The 24,900-nt window shown below is 43.2% G+C and overlaps 1 protein-coding gene across 6 annotated transcripts in view; it reads left to right on the forward strand.

Annotated features, from left to right (window-relative positions):
* The first annotated feature begins 11,181 nt into the window (after window positions 1-11,181).
* Window positions 11,182-24,900, forward strand: part of LOC116486531 (sodium channel protein type 5 subunit alpha-like) — a 208,478-nt gene continuing 194,759 nt past the window's right edge. For 4 of the 6 annotated variants that reach the window (XM_032182836.1, XM_032182841.1, XM_032182835.1 and 1 more), the window contains exon 1: window positions 11,182-11,379. The gene's annotated coding sequence lies outside the window, so the exon portion shown is untranslated. Of the gene's footprint in view, window positions 11,380-12,934; window positions 13,133-13,811; window positions 13,910-24,900 lie in introns of those variants that run through there. The other 2 variants (XM_032182838.1, XM_032182837.1) reach the window with 2 other exon arrangements.

The following is a 24,900-nucleotide window of genomic DNA, read 5'->3' on the forward strand; positions in this document are numbered from 1 at the left end:
TTATCAAAAATATTCCTTCCATTTTCCTGTTTTGGCACTTCTCAATTGCTAAAACCATTTGCTGACTGTGAGAGTCCCTGGGGCAGCAAGGCCTGGAGTTTGTCTTTCACTAACTTGTACAATGCTGTTTACATTTTAGGCTCATGTTTTTGGCAGGTCTCTTACCTCAGTGACATTCAAGTCATATTTTCAAGATTCTTTTAGCAGCATGAATCACAGCTTTATTATGAAATGAGAACTGAGTGTCTGATGTGATACTGCATCATGGGGTGCAACACGGGAACCATCCTGTCCATAGATAACTCTAAAGACATGCTAGACAAGTGACCTCTCAGATGGTCGGATTTTGGAAACGGTGTGAAGACCTGTGTGGTGCAGAGATGGCTTTGCCATTTTTACCCAGCTGTAGGCCAGCCTCATCAGTGTTAGCTTGTTCAGCCCCAGCTGTGCTATTGCCATGGCATGAACAAGGCATACCACAAAATCTTGGGGGACAGTTATCCCCTACGTATGTTATCAGCCACTGACAGTTTTTGGTGTTTCACCGGATCAGGTAGGATATATTTCACACTGTATTTGTTGGCATAGATTGCAGGATCAAGATGTTTAAGTGGAGGATGCTGAAACTCTCCTTTTCACGCATCAGCGTTTGACAACCATGGGCAAGAGTGACAGCTATTACATCCTTGAAAAATGTGTGTCCCACTTCTGAGCTAAAGATGCTTACACAGGTAAGCATCCCATGTAAAAGTACTGTGCAGGACAGGATGTGGCCCTGCTACAGACTAGAAAGGTGGCTAAAACTGCAGAAATCACCAGAAGAGCTATTTTGGACCCTGCTGCAAAGTGTATCCCAAGCAGTGATGATGAACAGTCTGGGGAGGCTTGCAGGGGGTGAGGATGTGCCTGTTTCTTTCACTCTGCTCTTCCCACCAGCTTTGGCTGTGCTGTGTGACTTGGCTTTCCATACAGGCAAATCCCCTGCAAGAACATCTGTCATATTGTTTATGCAGGGTGCTTGATGTAAAGCAGTCCTAGAGAAGTAGGCTGCTTTGGGGGGTGCAGGTGGGATGGAGGGACGCTACAAATATCCCTCCTGGATGCCCATCCTTGTCTGCATTACGTGTAGAAAGAGTAAAATGTAATTTAAATTCATTCTGCCTCACTTATCCAGAGACAAAGATCTTAATTTGAATACTTCATTCACAGAATTATTTTATATATATATATAAATAGATAGATAGATATTTCTGCTCTTCTCTGCTGTATTTGTGTATTTGGTGGCTTCTTTCCAACTGACCTTTTTCAAGGAAAAGGCAGCTGGTGAGTTTTCAGGTTCGTTTGATGATTAGTTCACATTTTATTAGCAGATTCCCTCTTCCATTGAGGCTCTGGCATAATAGCAATGAAAAGAAAGTGATAGCCACCACCACCCAGCAGTTCCAGCTGTTAACTCATTTTTAATTGTTCTGGGAAATTTTTACCCACATTTTATTTCTTCATGCAGTTCCTGAGCTACGCCCTCAGATGCTATCACTTGGCTGATGGTGTTGAGCCCATTTATACTGACTGAGGGCCTTGTCTGCTAAAACTATTGTGAACTGAACTGAGGTTTTGGGGGCTTTTATTTGTTTGGTAAATCATGAGACAAGCTCATATTAAATTTATACATTAGAAAAAATCCAGAATTTATTTTTCCCATTTAGATTAAACCTTGTTCTGAGTCAGTCTCCGGTCCATTACCAAGCCTTTTAGCAAACCCTATCATATCCCTATAACTTAAATTCTGCAAACTTCCTTAAAAATCCATTTTTCATTTATTTGCACAAGCCTTAGCAGCCCATTAGCTGACATCAGCCTCAACATCTCTTGCAAACAACATCTCTTCAGACAAATAAACTGATTACTGGTGTGATTTATAGGGCACTGTCTCTGCGCCTGTGATCTGTTTCTAGAGTGCACCTTCGGGCACTGCTCTTTCCTCAGGAGGACACGGTCACCATCTTTCTCTAAAGCTAAGAAAAATCTTAAGTATGATGGCTCTTACAAACAGCAAAATGCCAGAAAGATCTGTGGGAAGTAGGCACTGTTCAGGTAGTGGCTATTTCATAAGGAGGGATTTCTGCTTGTGTTTATGGCAAGAATTTACCAACTAAAGAACTGGTTAGCACCCCTGTTGAAGAGATTGCTGGTGAAAGAATTTGTTGAAGTAAATATATATACATTTATCTAAAATGAAACCCATTTCAATTAAAACATTACTGGCAGTTCTGGCTGACTTCTTTTCTTTCGGGTACAGAAAGCAAGTGGAAGGACTGGGACTAGGTGCTTTTACATCTCCAGAGGTTGATTGATCTTGTCCATGTAGGGTTGGGGAATCACATATCTCTCCAGTGGCTTTTTGGAGGGGAGACATGATATGGATTGTTCAGGTTTGGACTTGCCTACCTTTTAGATACCTAGATATGGGCAGATGACTCCCACTACAACTCTCACAAGTTGGGAAGAACCATGCAAACCTCACAGTTGTAAAGCACCTTTAACAGGGCTACAGTACTGTCTCAATTTTAGGAGAAAGTTTCTTGTTCTAAGTTATAGCCCTAAAACTGTCATGGCCTTTCTATCTAATGAAGTAACGGAGCTGAGATATATTTGTGCTGTATTTCTCAGAGAAGTGCTTGCTGGGGATATTTTTCGAGCTAGGTGTTCAGAGTGTGTGGACTTGGAGAACTCATCTGGCTTTGATGTTTCTTTGTTTATTGTTGAAGAAATTATTCCTTTTTTTGCTTATAAACGATGGTGTTTGTCCATTGTACCTGCCGGGTTTTACAGCTGAGCTTGTCTTTGCATCATATGCTACACTTGGGGCATGAAGTGAGACTGCAGAGCAGTGGAATGTCCTTTGGGAGGGACTGATATGAGTGAGCTACTGGTTTAACGCACAGAAATAGTACAATGGTAGCTGCATTAGTAAAAGAAATGGGGTAAACTTTCACTCAAATCAGAAGTGGGTACTTGCCTCTTCCATATACTTATCTTCCACTTTTCCTTTACTACAGACCGTCCATTTAAACCAGCTCAGCTCAAGATATCTCCTTTAGAGTTTTCTTTTTTTTTTTTTTCTTCTCTTTTGATATCAACATGACTACAGGGAAAAAGGGGGGGAAAAAAAAGAAAAAGAAAAAAAAAAAAAAAAAGAAAAAAAAAGAAAAGAAAAAGAAAAGGCAGAAGTGCAAATCCATTACAAGAAGCAAAATATGAAAAGTGCCAGGCAGTGGGAAGTGCTTCTCCAGCATCCATCCTTTCTATCGGACACTTGAGTGCCCACAAAGATAGGCTACTCTTGACCCCATCTGACTCTTCTGGGCACCAAAGTCAGTTGTTAGGGTTTTGTGTTATTGTCTGTGGGTAGCTGTGTTTGTGTTGAGGATAGCAATTCCCTTCCAAATATCTGGCAGAAGCCCCAGTCCTCTCCCACTTAAAGTCACCCCCAAATCAATGCTTGAAAATGGATGAAAGAATAAATAATAATAATAATAATAATAAAAATCTCTTCAAGAGAGCACTCAAACTCTGCAGGGAAAAAAAAAAAAAAAAAAGTTGGACTTTGCTTGATGCTGAGGAGAGCATTCAATATCCAGCAAGGGTCTGACCTTGCACTCAGAGGGGGTCAGCTTGGAAAGCAAATGTGGTTGTTCAGTGTGCGCATTGATGTGCTTTAATGCTAGATTTCCAGTCAAGAGCAGTACGGTTTTTAAAGGCTCCATTTGTCAGAGGTAGGATATTGCATTAAGGATGAAGTATGAAAAGCTGAGAGCCGTGAGCAATTATAGTTTTGTTTAAAGTCTTCTCCAAAGAGGCAAACCAGGGGGACTCAAAGGATTCCTTGATTTTTAACAGAGGAAATTTTCAGATGCTTGGAGGACTCAGTGACTTTACTGCAGTTTATCCCAGCAGGTAATTGTGCCTGTTGCATTAGCAGCCAGATCCTGGTTGAATGCTGTCCTCCCCCTGCCCTTTCTTGTCATTGTGAGGAGCAGGCTGGTTTATTATATTAGGGTTACAGGAAATTTATGCTGGAGAGTCATTTTGCAGAGGCTCTAACTTTGTCTTGAAACTGCTTTGGTCTAAAAATTGTTTGCTGGGAAAAGGAAGATGAGGGGCAACACTGTGATGGGACATGTTGAAAGTTTCAAGTTGGAAATGGAAGTAAGCATTTATCCTGCCAATAGGATGAGTACCAGTACTCATGTTAGCCCTCCCTGAGGGCAACAGGGCTCAAACAAGTTGCCCATGCTATATCGGTATAAAAAATTTAGTTTGAAAGAGCTTCAAGGCAGGCCCCATATCCCTCTGGGCATCCTTAAACTGCCCAGCTTAAAAAGCTTAAAAAAAAAGTCCAAAAAGTAAATAAATGCTATTGCGAGTAGCAATAGGGCTAGAGCAGTCCTAAAGAAGTTGACAGGATTATTTTCATTCTGAAAGACATTGTGGTTTTAATGCTTAGCTACTCCAAGCACTTCCCAGAAACTGAAGTGGTAGCTTCTGAATACAAGATAATAGGCATTACAATTAATTAGAAGATTCAAATAAAATTAAAAAAAAAAAAAAAAGGAAATGGCTGATGATTCACATAAAATACTAAGTGTACTGGAAGGAAGCTTGACTTTAATTAGTGTTAAATGGAGAAAAGGAGGGCATGCTGGATTAAAAAAAAAAAAAAAAGAGGAGGTATAAGGGTGCTAAATGCAGAAAATGGCTTTATCACTTGAATCTTGCCTCCAGTCCTTGGAGGGGCTGCTCATTAGCTGTGCCTCCGTGATGTACCCGAAGCCATGTGTCTAATGCAGGCCTGTCAGTAGTGTTTGATCCTCTGGACTGTGCACGAGCGGTGGCTCTGGAAGCACAAGGAAGGCGAAGATTTGCTCAGACTGCCTGTGGAAGGCAAGGAAAGTGCATAGAAAGTTTGAAGGTGTGACAAATAAGATTTTACATCATGTACGGTCAACTTTTCACCATGTATAAAATAGCAATATTTCGAGATGCTTTGGATTCTTGATTTTTTTTTTTTTTTTTTTTTTCCTAGGAACTGATAACCTATGCTTTGTCTGCCTTAAAGTCCACTCTTATGGGAATCATAGCCAAAATTCCCATGGAGCTTGGCAAAGTTTAGATTTCATCCCCCTAAACATCTTCTTGGGGCACCCAAAGTAGAGAGAAAGTAGAGTAAGTAGAGAGATTGCAGGGATAAGGCCACTTCAGTAGTTTGAGTTTGTCTTTTTGACACTCCCCCCTCCAAAAGAAAAAAAAAAAAAAGGAATATGTTTATATTTTTGGCTGCTTTGTGAAGGCTCAATGTGCAGGAATGCTCACTGACCATGGGAAAGGAGGGGTTTGAATCACCTCTCGGAGGGAGTTGGCATAGGAGAGTTCATATGAGGAGAAGTTTTTTCAACCTTCTGAATGTCAGAAATTCATCCTGCCTGAGGAAAAGGCCTTCGTTACAATGCAGGTGACACAGGAGAAATAGAAAGAAAGCTTTGCTGGAAAACCAAGTGTCTTCCTGACACTGCTAATCACTAGAGCTGATGTAAATGCATGTGCCTCTCCTCCGCTCTCTAAACCACCTAATCACCGAGTGTTTGTGCTGTCCGCAGGCAGCAAGAGTGCATAATGGGGCATAATTCAGCACAGCATAACCTTCATACCCTTCCACATTAAAATTCAGCTATATTCTGGTGTGACACAAGTGGCCTAATTGTGCGGGGGGGGTTGCCATTTCAGGGAGGTGCTGGGAAAAGGAAATAAATTACTTTTATTTTAATGATGTGAACTGTTACGCATCTCTCAGGGCACTGAATGCTGTCTTCACACTTGGACACATTCACTGACTGCCTGTAATTTTTTTTTTTCCCTTAAATTAGATTAACTCACTTCAGGATTATATCTTTGAGTCTGATTGAACAAATGTAGCAATTTAGCCAGGCGTTACAGGATTTCCCCATGGATGCTTGATGAGAGATGCTCCATGAGGATGATACACTTAATTAAAAGATGGAAGCTCAAGACTGATCCAGATGTACCCTGACACAGCAGCTGGGTTTATGTCAGGGTCTCTTTGCTTATCAAAATCAAAGCAGGGAATGAGAAGAAGTCAGGGCTCATAGTGCCAAGGGAGGAACAAGCCCAGCTCTCAGACTGTGTCATGCCTGATCACCATCCCTGATGTGACCCAAAACCAAGTGATGAAACCTGGTGCAAATAGAGGTCTGACCTGATGCTTTCCATAGCACAGAGGAGGCGTGGATGTGGAGGGATCCAGCCCTTCAGTTTTGCTTCATTTGCTCCTAGATGGGGGCTGGGAAGCAGCTGGGAAGGGACCTTGTGGGGCTGTCATCATTGTCCAGGCAGTAGCAGGGGTCGATATGGGATGTCCAAAGCCCTTTTACCCAGTTAATAAATGAGCAACGTGTCGGTGATGTGCTGAATCGGACGCCTTTTCTTCATCGCATGCACCTTGAATCCTCCATTGTTTTTAGGCAGGAAAGCCTTTCTTGTCCTGGTGTCTCCCTCTATAGCAGAGTATTGCAAATAGCAATATTTTTCTTGCCCGGTAGAGGGAAGTATTGGCTAAAATGAGCATTACGTATTTTTTTTTTAAAAAAAAAAAAAAAATAAAAAAAAAGAGCACCTGGTGCTAAAGGAGCTTCTCTCACCACTTATCCCTGCTCGTAAAAGGCTTTATAGCAAGCCGTGGTCTGTGGCAATCAAAGGCACTCACACCGAAGGCGGGAGGGCAAAGTGAAACCTTTCAAGTTTGGAAGAAAAAAAAATATATATATTTTGGCAAGTGAAGTTTTGCGGGATTCTAAGGAAGTGTATTTTTTTTTTTTCTTTTAAGACAAGGAACAGTGTTTGTGTTTTAGACTAAAACTCTTCTCCAAACTCTCTCAGTTTCCATAACTGCATGTTCTTCAATTTCTTTGTTTCCTTAAAGCAGATGGCAATAAATGTGTGGCGATTCGGATGAAAGAAAGGTTTTATAAATACCTCAGAAAAATAAATGGCTCTTTGCAACCAGCACTGCTGCCTGTAATCTCTTTAAGAAAGCAATGATTGCTTCATAAGAAAAAGGTACATTTTTTGGAGAGAAGTGAATAGAAAGATGACATCAGCTGATCTCTCACATAGTATTTACTTTGCTGCTGGTACCTACTTCCATCTGACATACACATTTATTTGGTTTCAGCTGACTCATCTGAACTTCTTCACAGACGCTCAGTAAGTCAACATTACCTGAGAGTTTCCTGCAGAAGGGAAAATTTTGGCAAGGCAGCACATTTAATCAATTTTATCTCTCTGATCGATCTGCCTGTAGGGTTCCAGTTAACGTGGTCGCTTTATGATTAGTTTTTCCATTATGAGTTGCTCGTGTCCCAAGGATGCTTGCTGCATGAGTTTGATGCTGCACAGATCTAGATCCCACCCCCAAAGTGCTGCCCTTCAGCATATGCTCCTTGGTAGCGTTTCCATATCTCCTGAAGCGATGCTTAGCGGGATGCAATTTAGATATGAGAACCTAAATAACACATACATATTTGATCTAAAAACTTGGGGGCGAGTAATGGTTTTCTGGGCTGAGCTGAGCGAGGAGATAGAATATGGGGGATGCTCTCATTCCTGCTTCTGGTGTGGAATAAATTTGACAGGTGGTTTTCCTTTCCTATCCTTATCCCTTTTCCATCCTTCCTTGTCTTCATCCTCATTGTTTCCTCTGTAAATACTGCTCTGTGTTTCATATAAACTGGGCTCAGACTGAGCTGAGGAACTAGGATTTGCAAATGTTAGGAATAATTTCTCAATTTCTAAAGACAGATGAAAAGAAGATGGGTTTTCCTGGTGCTTAATCGAGATTATACAGTACATTTTCTCCCTCCATAAAATAGCGGTAGAGTTGAAAACTTGGAGGATCTTTACTTATTACTGACTGCAAAAGAGAGACGAGGTGGTTAGACTGGTGGATGGACATTTAGTGAAAGCTCAGGGGCTTATCCCTCTTTTCCCTGGCTGTGACACTAAACCTGTGACACTGAGATGCTGGTGGCTCCCCCCTGCCCACCTCATTTAATTTCTGGGATCAACCCTGACACAGTCACTGCTGAGATTATTAAAGAAGGAGAAAGGGCAGAGATAAGATTCTTCATGGGGGAATTGTGAGTGGAGCAAGAATTGGATGAGAAAGACTAAATTATTTTAATTTCCAGCAGTCAATCCCCTTCTACATGAGATTCCTGAATCTGAGTGAAAGCTCCAGCAGTGTCTGGAATCCAATACTACCTGTTCTGCTAAAGCACAGGTAGGGATATAAGAAACCAAAAATGCCCTCTAATATATACATGTGTAAATCTTTGTTCCAAAACATAAATCTTCAGCTGTCATCAGTGCAGACAGCAGTACATCACAGCCAAAGCTGTCTATTAATCAACTTCTCCATGGAAAGAAGAAATAAGTTCACTTGCCCTCTCTATGTGCAAAGCCAGCCCCCCCATGAACACCCTGAGAGTATATTTTAGCGATTTTAGGGAATAAACACTATTTTGAGAAGCAACTTAGGGCATGGCTCTGGGGTTAGAGACTCCCACCTCAGTCCCTGACAGTGATGCTGGTCCCACTGTCCCAGAGCTGGGGGTGTTTCTGGGTGCTGAGGGCACCTCCACAGCAGACTACGCTGCGACCATCCCTCTGCAAGGGTTTCCATTGAGGCTGGGCTCGAGACACCAGCAAACTCTGGTTTTGGACCTTTCTGCTGTGAGGTCCTTTCTCCAGTTAATTTAATATGGGGTAAAAACTACTATAAGCTCTGCAGAAAATGAGCTGTTTCTCTTCTGGCGTAGAAATGTGCTGGCACAGCAGCAGGGTGTGACTGGAGGGGCTGAGCAGCCAAGGCTTTTGGAGCAAAGATTTACATGTGTATGCATCTGAGGGCATTTTTGTTTTCTTATATCCCTGCCTGTGCTTTAGCAGAACAGAATTTGCTTCTGCGGATTGATGTTATACAGACATTGCTGGAGCTTTAGCTCAAATTCATCAGTTTCGTGTTTGACTTTGTGGTGTTGAAGACATGCCCATCCTCTGTCTACTTTAGGTCCTCATGAGAATGTCCTTCCCTATGCACACCAACTATTCAACTTCTTATCGAGTGATTAAAAAGTTAAGCTGTTCCCTGAGGATTTGTCTCCCTCTATCTCTTACCTCCTACACCTTCCTACACTGCTCTAGGCTTTCAGGGGCTGTTTTCCCATCAGGGATCTTCCTCCTTGCTCACATCCATCCTCCTCTGCTTTTTGTAGCCTTCAATCCCCTCCATCTCTGTTCATTTCTGTTCTTCATTTTCTAGTCCCAGTGCTTTTCTGATCTCTACCTCTTCTTCTCATCTCTCTCTCTCCTCCTACTCTTCCCCATGACACACTTCTTCATTCCCTGCTTTTCCAGCTTGCGTCTATGCATATTTTGAATCCTTCACTTGATAATTTCTTTGGATGTGAGCTTTCTTTTGAACTGAGACCTGTTCATCACACATTTCTGGGGCCACTTTTTTTTTTTTTTTTTTTTAACATTTTGTAGCCTCCTCAATTCTTTCCTGCCTCATTTGCTCCTTTCCCAGCATTTGTATTTTTGAATCAATACCCAGACTGGAGCTGCTTTCACAGGAGTTTTTATTGGAGCTCCAGACTCTTTCCAGAGCAGTAACAGCCACTCAGAGCCCATCACAGGCAAGTAAAGTCATGCCCATGTCCCCTGTATACACTATTTTACCTTGCTCAGTGTTGTAAGGACTTTTTGCAGTTCTTCAGAAGTTTCTTTCACCATCCTGAATACTTCAATACTGCCAGCAAATGGTCACTCTTCTCTTTACCTACGAGCATCCATCCATGACCTTCTCACTTACTGCCAGGCAGCTTATTTTTGGTTAAAACTACTGTTTCTGCTCACTTCCATGCCACCCTTTAAGCATGACTTGGCCTCATCTGTTCCTTAGGGCTTGAAGCACTTGGGATACAAAACTGAAGGAGCTCTTGGGTAAGGTTGAGTTTTGTTTTACATGGGGTGGAGAGAAGGCAGCTTTGGCACTTCTCATGCCTGCCACCTTCCCCTGGTGCTGGGGTTCCCCTGCCATGTCCCACTCCCCAGCACCTCTTTTCTCCCTTGTTCTCCCCCAATTTATTTTGCTGCAGCTCCATCCCACCTGCTTCCCCACCCCGCCTTCCTCCCCAGTCCTCCTCATCCCACCTTGCTCCATTGCTCCCTTCTCTCCCTTTCTTCCTCTGTATCCTTCTTCCTTTCCCAACTTATATCCTTCATCCTTGCCTATCCCTCCCTATCCTTCCCTATCATCCCCATCCTACCTTCCTCTCCATCTTCCTCCCTCTCTATTCTCTCTCCACCCTTCCTTCTCTCCATTCTTCCTTCTCTCTCCATCCATCCTTCCTTCTCCCCCCACCTCTGACCCCTGACTATCCTTCCTCCATCCTACCTTCCTCTCCATTTTTTCCCTCTCTATTCTTTCCCTTTTCCTCTCGTTTCCCATCATTCTTCCCCAGCCCTCCTCATCCCATCCTTCCTCCTACCCCTGTTTCCCATCTGTTCACCATCCCCACCTTTCCCCCTTGCCTTTCTTTCCCCTATCTTCTTCCTTCCTCTCCTTCCCTCCTTCCTCCCCATTCTTTTCCTTCCTCCCCATCCTCTTCCCCCATCCCCATCTCTCCTTCCTCCCTCCTCTCCTTCATCCCCATCTTCTTCCTCCACCCCATCTCTCCTTCCTCCCCATTCTCTTTCCCCCTCCCCATCCTTCCTTCCTCCCCATCCCCTTCCTTCCTGCACATCCTTTTCCCCCCTCCCCATCCTTTTCCCCCCTCCCCATCCATTTCCCCCTCTCCTCCACTTCCCCCCCCCTTTCCCACCCTCCTCCCCCTTCCCACCACCCACCACCCCACCCCTACCCCCCCACCCCCCCAAATTTTTTCCTCCCCCTTCTCCCCAACCGCACCAGAGGGCGCTGCGGGCCGGCCCCGGCCCCGGCCCGGCTCGACGGGGCGGGGAAGGGCGGGATGTGCCTCCCTCCCTCCCTCTCTCCTCCCTCCATCCCTCCTTCCCCCCCTCCCTCCCTCCCGCCCCCGCCGCCCGGCCGGGGCTGCGCTCCCACGGTTGCCGCACACGGCGCGGCGGCTCCGAGCCATGAACCCTCGGCGGTGGCCGGGCAGCGCGCCCCGCAGCCGGGCTCTTCCCTCGGGACGTTCCTCTGGGGGACTAAAAACTCTGTGGATACAATGAAGTGGCTCTGGGACTCTTGGGGTAGCAGGAAAAATTAAATAAACCGATGTAAGTTTCTCTCTTATTTTTGTTGTTGGTGTTGGTGGTGTTGTTGCTCGGTAATAATAAATAAAAAAAAAAAAAAAAGAAAGAAAAAAAAAAAAAGGAGAGCCAAAGATGTCTGGTCGTGAAAATGTTGGAGGAATTTGGCGTGTTGGGATTTTGCCTTCCCCTAAAGTTTTCCCCTCGAGGTGGGAGCGCTGTCCCGTCCGGGGAGGGTGGCGGTGAGGCTGCCGGGCTGGAGGAGAGAGAAGTTGGCTCAGCAGAGCTTGCTCCGGGGTGTAAAAGTGGAGGAGGTAGAGATGTAGGGTTTGCTGATGAAGGGGAACTCTGGCTGGGAATTTGTCTAGTTTCCGTCTCGCTTCCGCGTCCAGAAGTGCCGGAAAGAGATAACAACACAGAAAATACTCTGCAAATTGTTCGGTAATGTCATGTGGTGTCAGATGTCTTTGAATGGAAATTTAGTGGCACGTTTTGAAGGGAAGAGATGAGCTAGAATGGATATTTCTGCGGTGGCAGGGAAAATTAATCATTCTCCTGTATCATGAGAGTACTACAGATATTACTTATAAGAACTGTCATAATATATTAAGTATATATCTTAATAACACCACTCACCTCAAAGCCATTTGTAGAACACCCGGGCTTAAAACACTTGGAGTTTTTAACGGCATACATTAAAAACTCCACTTGGCTTGTGCAAGTGAAAGGAAAACAGGGAGAGCTGTGCTGCACTCCGGCAAGGTGATCATGATTTTATCAAGGCAGCCCCAGGGGGAACGGTGACATACTGGGAGCACCGCGAGAGAGAATGAAAGCTAAATTAAAGAAAAACTTATGCAACCAAAGTGTGGCTGCAATGGAAATATATCAGACTTTTTAATTATATTTTTTCCTGGAGATTCGGGTGAGGAGGTGGAGATGAGCTTCTAAAAAGTGGAGAAATACACGAGCCGCGTGCACCTACGGCAACAGGTTTCGTTTTGCTTGGAAAGGATGAGCTGAGCTTTGTGGGTGCTTGAGCCGAGCCTTTCCAGTTGCAACTGGGGCAGCTGCTGATCCTGCAGACGGGCGGCGGATCTGGAGCTGGTGGCCCCGATTTCTCCCACAGCTGGGGCAACAAGCAGCTATTCCCGAAATACAGGGCGTATGGTGGAATAACCGCGGCGATTCAAAGAGGATTTGTCAATACTAAAAATAAACAGGCCCGCAGATGTGTCCTAAAGGGTCATGTCCAGTCATAACATTTTCAGGGCGGATGTGCCGATTTCACAATTTTGCTTGTGCGTGTCCTGTCCAGGGTGCTGAAGTTCATTTTGCTGCTATTTTCCAGGATTTCTGGGCTTTGCAGAAGTGGTTTTTGGAGGCTTCCTCTCGGGTTAAGGCAGTGGAGGTTGAGTTGGAGGGTCCCCCCTGGGTGGCATGACGAGGACGCAGGGATGTGTTTTCAGACACGTATATTTGATCCGTCCTTTTGGCGTGGGAAAGCAGGCCAGGTGGAGTCGCAGATGGATCCAGCAGATCCTATAAGCTTTTGGTGGCAGAGAACTGGAAAGGTCAGAGCTGTAAGGCAGCGAGGAGTGAAACCCCCTTATTCTAATGGACTAAGAAAGTGGTGTTTTTGAGAGTACTGCTGCTTATTGGTTTGGGTGCCTTGCCTCCGATGAGATGTTGTCTGGTTCCAAAAAAGTTGCGGGGAACCCTGTGTTGGGATGCGATAGGAATGATGCAAATGGGATTGGAGTGATGCCCAATGATTTCGGTAATATTTTTGTTTTTCTGGTGTAGCCTTTTCAAATGGCAAACACAGCTGATGGAGACCTTCAGAAATAGAGGGTGCTTAAGAAAAAAAGTGTGTCTTTTGGGGGAAAAGTGTCTCAACAATTAAGCAATGGAAGCCTGTGCTGCAAGTTGTGATATTTTTAGATTAATGTGCCAAAAGGTCTCAGCTTTAAGTAGTGGGGTTTATGTAATATTTGGTATGAGACAGATCGCAGTATTGCCAGAAATAAGCATAGAGGAATATGCTACTTAACTTGTATGTGTTTGGAGTTTCATGTTGTAATGTGTTTTTTCTCAGTTCTTGAAATTAATTCTGAATCCTTTTATCATGCAGATTTGTACTTTTTGTCTAGGACTCTCAAAGGGCTTTAGAAACACAAAGGATGAGATTTTGATACCTGTGTCTGCATGGAGGAGTAGTTTATGCTGTGAGGAGTGCTGTAGATTTAAAGCATGCAAAAACTCTGTACAGTATGGTTGAGAACTGATATTGTTTCATAGCCTCAGTCACTTGTTAGAGATCACAGAGGAACTCAGTTGCATCATTGGGTATGTAGCCCAAATATCTTGACCATGAAGGGTGTATGTAGATCATGAGGCTTCCTGCTTCTGAATGACAGCTTATGGGTATAGAGTTTAAAACTGCAACACAGAGGAAAGCATTGTATTCTTGGCTTGAATCAGAAACTAGCCTCTGTTCATGCTATGATGGACTAACCCCCATGGGACCAGTTAACACCTCCTAAGACTTCTACAGGTACAGAAAACGGCTGAGTAGTGACTGTGTTCTTGATTTAAATGCATAGTCATATTTAAAGTTTGTATTGATAGAAAATGACATTCTGAAAGGCATAGAAGATTTATGAAATATAGCTGGTTTTAACTTCTTTAAAAGTCCTTATTTTTGGTATTAGACAGTTATTTATCCCTTCTTTACTATTTCCAATTTAGTATCTGAAAGGAATCTTCTGCACATGTATGTGAGGAAGGAACATTTTGGGTTGCCTGTTAAAGTGTGTTGAGTGGTTATTTGGAAATCCTGGTCATGCTTTTTGGAAGGAACAGCTTATCATCTATCACCCCCTCAGATGTCTTTGTTTTTTAAATCTCAATTTGAAAAACACAGAAGAGACCTGTTGTTTTCATAGGGTGGTTGCTCAGTTTTTCTTTAAAATTACTACTGTGTAAGTTGTCTCCAATCGTCTTCAAGAATTATTTTGGAAAATTATAGGTCTGATAGTTAAAAGGTGGCAACAAGTAATTTCTCACTTCTGTTAAATAAAAATCATGTTTTACAAAGGCAGTGTCTCTCTGAAGTATATACTTGACTTCTGCTTGTGTTACATGCTATCTTGTGGTAGAGCCTTAATCAAAGTATGAATTTATATTTTAAATTCTCTCTCTGCTTCTCCGTTTTGTCTACAATGTCTATTGTTGTTGATGCCTGAAAGTGTCCAAGGCCAGGCTGGATGGGGCTTTGGGCAGTCTGTGCTGATGGGAGGTGTCCCTGCCTATGGCAGGGATATGGAACTGGATGGTCCTTAAGGTCCCTTCCAACCCGAGCCATTCTTTGATTCTAACCTGGAGGAAAAGACACGAAATCACTCGGGTATATCCCTATATGCTTACAGTGGATATCTATTCCATGGTATCATATATCTCTGCAAACAGATCAGATAAGCATCTGTTTGTTTATCATTAAAATAACCATCGTCCTTATGAACACTGACCAATACAAAACCCTTGCTATATTTCTATTGATCTTGTTTTATTATTTATTTTGCAAACCAAACTGATGGGCCCACTTTGACCTGGCTCTGTCTCTTTGGGTTTCTCTTGCAAAGTGACAGTTTCTAAATCAGGAAGGAAATCAGGTCACATTTCTGGCTCTGCAGGATTTATATCACTGCTCTTCTTTCAAAGTAATTAGAGTTACTAATAATGAGGAAAAGAAAACTTTTCCAGAACTGGTATGTCCCTAACCCCTCTCTCCTTCCTGCTGTTTTTGTGTCACAGAAGAGATCCCGGTAGTGCAGAAAGTTTGTTGTGGAGGATCCTTTTGCTCCACCATTCAGACTGTGACCTCCTTCAAGTTAAGCTGCAGGTGATGTGGTCACTATTACAAAGATGCCTTCCTTTCCTTATATTAACAGTTTCCTTCTTTATTCCCTAGTCGTTCCAGTATGGTGTTACTGGGCCATCTGTGGGCGTCCCAGTCCCAGTGGGTGAGCTCCCACAGTGGAGCTGCTCAGGTTTCAGCTTGGGAGAAGAATGAGGAGACACTGACAAAGAGCTGTTCCCATCCTGGTCCCTGAGCAGGCTGGGGACAGAGGAGGGGGACAAGATAAGAATAAGAGACACAGTGGTTTTGTTAAATACGTGTAGTGCCAGCTATTGTGGTTATGGTTTGTATCCCTTCTTCACAGGCTACTTATCAGTCACAGTTCACTGCAGCATACTCCCAGGAAAGCTGGCAACTGAACGACAAAAATTCCCTTTCCTTTAATATGTCCACCTTTGAGGTGGGGCTCAGCCTCCTGCAAGGAGGTTTGCAAACCCTTTGTGTGCAAAATTTTCATTCATGTTGAAAGACCCCTTATCTTTCATGGCAAAAACATGCCTCCCTGCTCTTTGAAACCAACAAAGCCATTTTAATCACAATTCTGCATGACAAAAATGGCTTGATTTTTTTATCATAATAGTGCAAGAGCTTTTTTAAATACAGAGATACCACACATCAAATAATAAAGTTGTACCAAAACAGGCTGAAAACTTTAAAATTCTGTTCAGCATTGAGTTTTCCTTTTCCTTTTTTTTTTTTTTTTAATTGAATTTAATTTGAATTTAATTGATTTTAAAGTGAGAACATTTCTTATTTACCCTATAGAAAATAAGTCTGTTCCTTATCAGATTGTTTATTTCAACTTTCAGCTTGAATTGAACTTCCCTGGCTCACTAAGCATCCACTAAAGAGGCTTTTTGCTGCAGTGCTAAAGCCCTGCCAACAGGTTACAGGTTGCTTTTTAACCTTGCTGGATTCCTAAGAAGCTAAAACTGCTGTGCATCATTTGAAAGTTATCATACTTTACTAACTTTAGTCTAACTCCAGGATTAGTATGGGACTTTTAAAATGTCATACTGATGGTCAATATTTGAGTGTATAACACTGAAAGCAGACTGTGGGCATGAGTAAGGTGTCTATGTTGGAAGTAAGGAGTGTCTCTCAGTAGTCATGGAGTTTGTAGGCTGATTTTCACCAATAAGCCAGGTTTTAGAGTTTTGGAGGGGTTTTGTCTTGGTGGGGTGCAGTTGTTGTTTGTTTAGTGTGGTTGGTTGATTTTTTTAATTAGTATTTCTTTTTTTTTTTTTTTTTTTTTTTCTCTCTCTCTCTCTTTCTTTTTTTTTTCTGTTTATGATTTAATATTTCTCTAATGCTTTAGAGAAAATCGAGGAATCTGTGCAATAGGAAGGTATAGGAAAACTTGCTTGTGGACAAATTCTTTCAAGACCCATTAGCTGAAGATAAATTAGATACTAAGTTTTGAGGCCAAAATCCATTCTCAAAGACTCTATTATTCATAAAGTGATTTTTCAAAGATTCTTTTTCTTATTGTAATGAAATATTCACTTTATGCAAACAAACAGGCAGTGTTGTTTGTGTCTCAGTGGCTCAATATGCCACCATTCCCCCTGGCCGGCTTACAGAACACTGACAAGGGGTTTAAAAGTCACAGGAGCCAGATGCCCACTTGGCCCAGGTTAATCAGAACAGGGCAGCACAGAGGGCAGCACATTTCTGGCGATTTTCAGTGAGCAAAATTCACCCCAGTCAGAGCCAGCTCAGGTTTTGTGCTCCACTGCCAGCCCACTTCAGTCTTCCGAGGAGCATTTCTCGGAATGGGCTGTATGAGGGCAGCCATTGCCCTGGGGAAATCCCAAAGAAGCACAAACTTTTCAAAAAATCATACCGGTGACAATTAAATAAACCAATAAATCCTCACTGTTGTGTAAAGCTCATAAAATTGAGCAAGTCTGTGATGAAAATTTAATTTTTTCCTCCATGATATAGCCACCTAAAAGTGGTAGAGGTGTTAGGGGGAGGCTTTGCACGGTGGTGGGAAACTCTGCAGGTGCCTGTGCTGCTGGAGATGCAGCACAAGCTGCGGGACAGCATGGGTGGTGGAAGGGGAGCATGAAATGATGAGAGAGCTTCAGCCCAGCTTGCACAGCTTGGAAACGCATCATCAAAGCATTACAGCCTGACCTGTAGACAGGCATTTAGCATCGTCCCAGGTCTGACACGTTAGTAGCTGTTACATAATGCACAATTATAAAATCACGCCAAAGACTCTTTAAAATACCTGCCTGATTACAACTGGGCAATTGCGCTGCTTTTAATGGGGCTGGGTGCTGCAGGTAAGGTACCCCCTGCACCAGCGCATATTCCCCTCCCTGGCAGCTTGAAATACTTTACCAGGTGGAGCTAACAGTGCCATTCCCTTGGTCAGGAGAAGACCTCTTCCCTCTAAAGCTCCCCGGTGCTCGTGTCCTCATCCTGGTTCACCTGCCCATGCCTGCTCTTATGTTACAGAGGTTGTCCTGTGCGTCTGGACGAGGGTTTCTACCCACCCCTGATCCCCAGATTTAGCACAGCAAGCACGGCAGCATGACGCAGCCACTTCCTTGCCCTCCCTGGGGCCAAGCACATCATCTCTATTGCCTCGCTGGCTAGAGTTTGAGGCCCTGACATGGAGTGATGTGCGGCTTCCATGCTGCTGAAGGGGCTGGAGGCAATAAGAGGGGTTGGGAAGCACTGCAAGTATCTTAAGGATTTTTTTTAGGTCTTTATCTTTAAACAGTGTTTCATGTTGAAAAGTCTAATCTCCTTCAACACATGCATGTAATTCCCATTCATGTGAGAACAGAGGCTGCTGCCGGCATGCTCAGGAAATAACCCTGTCAGAGCTGTGGTGCGTGGCAAAGTTACCCGTAGCTCGCTGAAGTCCTTGTCGCTTTTTCCTTCCGTTCATTTGTCAAGCAGAGGGCTGGGTTCTGCTCTCAGCTCCATAAATCCAGATCGACTCATCTGACTTCGGTGGAGCTAATCCAGATTTGTGCAGTAGCTTCCCCGAGGACTGCCCGGTTTCGCTCTGGGTGACAGTTAGTGTGCCAGTGTCAGAATACATCTGATCTAGCCAGATTCCCTGTCTTGAATCATTAGTTATTCCTTGGCAAAAGTTTCTCAGAAAGAGCTGTTGTATTTGAAAACAATATACAAATTCTGTTGCTAATGTTAGAAAGTACAGGATTTTTTTTTTCTCTTACTGTTGAAACTAAATATAATTTGAAAGATAATGTACAAGAATTTAAATATAGCATGCAATTATACATTGCATATGAATAGTTTCTCTCATTTTTAACATGCTTAGATTTTTTTTTTTACCAGTCTTTCTCAGCAGACAGCTGTTAGATAAAGAGAGAGAAGTGAATAGTTGTTATGAAACGACATGTCATAGCTGAAGGGAAAAAAAAAAAAAAAAAAAGAATCATCATATGAATATCAGAGGAAAAAGACAGAAAAAGTCATCTCTCACTTCCTGTGCCTTTTGCTCCCGTCATGTCCTTTCTTGGCACTTCTGAACTTTAGCTGAAGAAGTAATTTTGTTCCTGAACATAATGCTTAAGATCTGCAACAAATTTCCATTGCACTCCTGTTCTGTCTGTGTGCAGGGAGTTTTGAATCAAGGCTCTGAATTCTTTACAGGAGGATGAAAGTGGAGTAGAAACCTTCCTAGGAAAGTCTATGAATTCTTGGGTTCCTTTACCTTTAGTGAAAGTCTTTTTTGAGTTGCATTGGGTTTTCTTTCCTGTGAAGTTGCCTAAACTTGACAGTTCCCCAGAGTTTTCTCACAGTGTCCCAACAAGCAGCTGCAAGGTGTACGGACGTCCACCTGGGTGCCCAGGGTGGCTTGGGCAACCTGCTTTGTCCTGTAGCTGTCAATACCCCAGAAACACTGCACTGGGTCACACATGACCTTTTTTGGGGTATGGAGGTGGCGAAAAAAAAAGATCCCCAAACTTAAAAATATAATAATAATAAAATACTCATGGTGACTCCAGACTCCTGGGAACAGAGGAAGTGGCTGAATATGAGGTTACGGTCTGAAAACACTGAAAGATTCTGGGCTGTGGTTTTCTTTTATTAATTAGCTAAAGTGATATTCAGAATCTGAAACCAAGGCTTTTAGGCACATCTCTGGTGCCTAATTCTGCTGGCTGTCTCCTTGTACGGTGAATCAGGAGACTGTTTATTGAAGTCAGTGATGCAGCGTCAACATAAGTGCAACATAAGGGAGATGGGGGATTTGTTTACGAGCATAAAAATCCCCTGGACAGTTTAATACTAACAGTGAAAATTACTGAATAGCTGCAAAGCACAGGCTTTAAATGTAGCTGAAATAAGTTTTCTGGAACATTTCCAGCATTATTTTAAGGGCCTGATCCAGACCCCAGTGCAGCCAAAGGTAAAGCTCCTTTTGATTTCTTGGGATCAAGCATTATATTTCTGAAACACCATTCCTGCTCCTAGAATTTTCTAAAGGTGTCTTTCAGGTGGTTTTTGATTACCTATTAGGCCAGATGTAATGTCTTTTGTATTCCTTTAGCTCCTGGATTGGTTAAATATAAGAAGGAAATAGCATAATAATTCTGTTGCACAGCACATTCTAATTTTCAATGTACTCATTCATTGGACAAGATGTAGAAAACTATCTTTTGTTGCCTGTTTTCCCAAAGAAAATTGGTTTTACCATTACTCTTACTGTGCGTCTGTCCTGTCCTGTAGCTTTTGAACCTCCTGGATTATTTGGCTCAGAGATTTAGGACTAGAAGATATTTGGGTTGTGCGAGTTTTGTCAAAGGAGAGGGTGATCCCAGATAGAGAGTGGAGAGACTGAGAGAAAAGTCTTTTCCAACCTAGATGATTCTATCATTGTAAAGAAGGTGACTGTAGGGTGACTCAGCCACATAACTTCATGACAGCCAATCCCTCAGAGACCTATAGGGGAGCAGATTATTTTAAGTAAAGTGAATTGTTCAAAGAATTTTTAGTGTATTGTATTGTATTGTATTTTTAGTATCCCACTGCCAGGCTGGTGTCCACTTAACCTACATTAACCAGGTTCATGAGGTCACATAATGCCAGGTGTAGACTATGTAGAGCTAATTGTACAATTTTAAAGGAGATTTAGGGAACAAAGCTCTGGGATTTCGTCCCTTTTCAAAATCACATCTGAAAAGACTCCAACATAAAAATGTGTGCGCGCAGCTGTGAGAGTTTGTGGTCCTGATAAAGACCAGAAGAGATGAAAGAGGGATATATATGTTGTCCCAGAGGACCATGGCCCTCCCTCCGCTCTAATCCTGCCCCACACATGGCTAAGACCATATGCATGCCTGGGAGATGTTCGTCTGTACTGGCACCACATCAAGTATGAATTACTAACCATGTATATACATACAAATCTATAAAAATCAGGAATAAAGCAGAGCTATTGAAAATGCAATTTTCAGCTGCACCAGCTGGAATGCAATTTCTAGCTCCACCAGTTGCACACTCCCCATTTTGCTGGGATCTGTCATCTGTGGTGTCAGATGGGGGATGTGTGCCTGCCTATTGCATGACGGTGGTGCAAATGGAGCTGGCATTTAGTGGGGATGTACTGAGGACCTCCCCCCCCGTGCATGTGCACCCTTGCAGCAAGGCTGCAGCTGCTTCTCCCATGGCCATCACTGCGAGATGGTACGAGGAAGGGAAAATGGAGAAGTAATCCCCAGCTGACACCGTTCCTGCCAGGAGGCACACGTGACCAGCAGCGATTTACACAGCCACAGCAGGGACTGGCCTGGGTTCAAAGGAGAACAGAGGTGGCCCCCTTCTGCTCCTCCTCCTCACCCTGCTCTGCTACAGGCTTTGCCTTCCCTGAGCAGTAAAACCCACTTTCTGCCATTGCTTACAGACCAAAATGCTTTTTTTTCCCCTATGTATTGCATAGGATGCTAATTGCCAGGTGGGCTTTCTGAGCTAATAGTTGGGATATAGCCTTTAGTAATGCTTATAGTCTTTAAGTAATGCTTATCTTCTGTGAGTCTGTCAAGTTATCCATCCCCAGTGTCAACCCTATGCAGCTAGAAAACATGCTGAGCAGCAACATGTGGCTCCTGTGAAGTCTGGTGTCTCAGTTCAAGCACAACTTAGAGATTCGGATGCTCATTTGATGAAGAAACTGTGCTAGGAAGTGCAAGAGGGCAGGTGTGCCAGCATGCTCCATGTTTGCTAAATCATGTGGTGTTCATCATGCCAATAACTTCAGGTTCCTCAGATCTTGAACGAAACCTGGAAGAATGTGCTTGCAATGACATTTTCTTCTCTCACTTCAGTGGCCCAGGATCCCATCTTGAATGCAGAGCACCATCATTTCATGCTCACTGAAAACTGCGACAGCTGAACAAGCGAAGTGCTTTGCAGCACCGCAAGGCCCAAACCAGGCCTCGTGGAAGCCTGCAGCTCCCTCATAAGGGGAGCGGAGGGGCAGGCGCTGAGCTCTGCTCTCTGGGGACAGCGACAGGACCCAAGGGGACGGCATGGAGCTGGGACATGGGAGGGTCAGGCTGGGTGTGAGGGAAAGATTCTGCACCCAAAGGTGGTCGGGCACTGGAACAGGCTGCCTAGGGACATGGTCACAGCACCGAGCTGCAGGAGTTCAAGGAGCATTTGGTCAATGCTTTCAGACACAGGGTCTGTTTTTGGGGTGCTCCTGTATGGAGCCAGGACTCAATAATGCTTGTGAGTCCCCTCCAAATCAGGATGTTCTGTGATTCTAGGATTCTAGGGCTCAAAATGCTGGACCTTGCACATTTATTTGAAATATCCCTATGTTGGTTCTAATTTTCCTCCTAATGCTAGTCTGAAAGCTAGTTTTATATTCATAGCTAGTTTTGTGCATGTTTGAATGGCTCCCTGGTACATTATTTCTTTAGGTAGATTTCTATAATGTTAATGAATGTGAAAGTTGTGATTAGCACAGGAGATTATTGCTTATAGCAACTACACAATGTATTAGGCAACCCATCAGTCTTGCTGTTAGAGCACTCTGCAGAATTCGATAAGTGACATTATTTACACAGTTGCCTTTATGAGCTTGAGAAACTTTGCAAAAACGTGTTATAATCTAGGCAATAGCTTTGCTAAAAAGCAAGTTAGCTTCATCGATTGCATTTCTTCACTTTGGTTACTGAACTGCGTGCTAAAAATAAATTAAAAAAAGCCATAATTGAGATCAATCTCTAATTGATTTTGACTTGTCGTGCCCAGTTAAAAGCAGAACCGATGCTTTCTGGAATGTTACTGATGTTCAGAGACTTTGTAGAGCTGCATACATGGAAAAGCATCAATAGCAAAAAGAATGATCTCTTAATTTGGGCTTCATACAGAATTTTTCGTACTTAAATGTCAGACTAAAGTTCAGGTGTTCTTCAAAGTCCAGCAAGAAACTTCAGTGTCAATGAAATTCCTGTTAAAACTGTCCTGTGAGGCTTTGCTGCCTGTAAAGGCTGGCTCCTTGAGCCAGAAATCACAGTGATCCATGGGCTGTGTAAGCAAAGGCTTGGCAACAGGGTGGTGGTTAACATGGAGAGCCTCTGATGGGGTTATCCGTGGTGGGATCTGTGCTCTTCACGCAATGAAAGCCAGCCTCAGCTGCTCCACAGCCGCTTTGGCTGTGGGTCAGACAGGGACAGACGCCCCGAGGACAGCCGGGACGGGCTGCACGGCTCCGTGCTGTCCCCGCACAGGGCTCACGATGGACTCGGGTTGCAGCTCCAGTGCTAAACATTGTGGAAAACGCTCTTTCCAAGAAGCACGAGGTCAGGTGGGGACCCATGCACTGCGTCCCTCTCCTCCATCTCCAAAAATACCACCCTGCTCCCTCCGCTGCTTTTCTGGTTGTTTTTCACTGGACCGCCAGCCCTGTGCCGCAGGGACGGAGGGAGGGGAGAGCCAAAGCAGAGGACAGCCTATTTTTAGGCTGACTATCTCCCACTCCCTGGCATGCTGGGTGCCAATGAGGTGGTGTCGCAGGGCGATGCTCGCGTGTCTGCAACACAGCCCCTGGAGCAGGAAAGGAGTGGAGATTTGAGCCACCTTCCTGCAGGCTGGGAGGGTCCCAGTGCCTGTCTAGATCAGCAGTAAGTTTTCACCTTTGCATCTGTTTATTTCCAACTGGATAGCTTTTTCATCCCTCCCCTCGCATTTTATAACAGAACTACATAAATGCTGTGCTGTGCAGTGTTTTCAAGCCCAAGTGCAGGAATTCTGTTTGTGCCTTTCACTTGATTTGGTAGTGGGATAAAAAAAATAAATAAATACAGGTTATAGAATTTAAGCTCAACTGCATCCATCAGAGATTATTAAACTGTAAAGTGAAACTGTGATCACCTCCTCCATTTCAATAATAGCAGAGGAGTCCCCATAATTCATTAGTGTTGGAGCTAGAGCATATATTACCTAGAAAACATTAATTCAGGGAGGTGGATTTTCCATCCTTCAGTCTTTGGTAAATTGGCAGTCTTTGGAAAATCACAGTCAAATTATTTTGTTAAAAGTGTGCACGTTGTGCCTTATTTATATATCTTTTGTTCCAGTTCCTGGCCACTGGATTTCTTCTATGTTTGTCTGACAGGCTGCAAAGCCCTCTGTAATATGCAGAGTAGCAGTATTGTCGTGGCTGTGTTTGTCCAAGGGTACTGGTACAGAAGTGAATTCATCTTTTGCCTTTCTCTTTCGTATGATGAAGCTCTTTGCATCATTTACCATAAGTCTGGTTTCTAGCCTGTAAATGTCCTTGGTGATGCTTCCCTCAGCCTTTCTAATTCATCCCCATAACCCTTGAGTTGGCGACATCAAAACTGAGCACTGTACGGGGGCAACATTCCCATCAAATTATGTTTGTGCCCTCTCAGCGCTGATTAACCAAGCCCTGCATCAGCTATTCTGCTTGTCTGGCCAGAAAGCAGAGGTGACGTTCACTCAGATCTTTCTGTTTATCCATATAAAATCCTGCCACAAGTGCTTTACAGCAGTGTTCCAAGACCTAGGAAAGCAACATTGATACTCAGAGTGAATTCTGGCCAAGCCTCTAGTAACCCTTGGGTACAGTTATCCTGACTTGTTGATTTAAAAAGTCAAGCTGTAGAAGTTTCTGTATGTAGTACCTCTTTGTTATTTGTAAAATGGAAAAAATGTCATTCTCAGAGTGTTATTCCTCTGTTGTATTTTTTTTTCCCCTGAATACAGAACAGAAATCTGTGTCGAACATTTTTGCCTTTTCTGTGGCGTTGCACCTGACAGTACTTCCACAATACATTTTGGTCTTTGTGTTTGAAAAGTTCATTCTTGTCTTCAAAAAGGCCAGTGATGTCTCTAGCCACAGATTTCTCACTGTGTCTTTTTACTTTACTGTTGTCACCTAAGTCACTTTTACCATTCTTTCCTTCATTTTTATTTTATTTTATTTTATTTTATTTTATTTTATTTTATTTTATTTTATTTTATTTTATTTTATTTTATTTTATTTTATTTTATTTTATTTTATTTTATTTTATTTTATTTTATTTTATTTTAATAAGCTTTGTGCAGTGACATGTGTGCAGCATTTCTTTGCACCACGTAAGATATTTTGGTTGACACAG

Source organism: Aythya fuligula, chromosome 2 (assembly GCF_009819795.1).
Source record: "Aythya fuligula isolate bAytFul2 chromosome 2, bAytFul2.pri, whole genome shotgun sequence".
NCBI lineage: Eukaryota > Metazoa > Chordata > Aves > Anseriformes > Anatidae > Aythya > Aythya fuligula.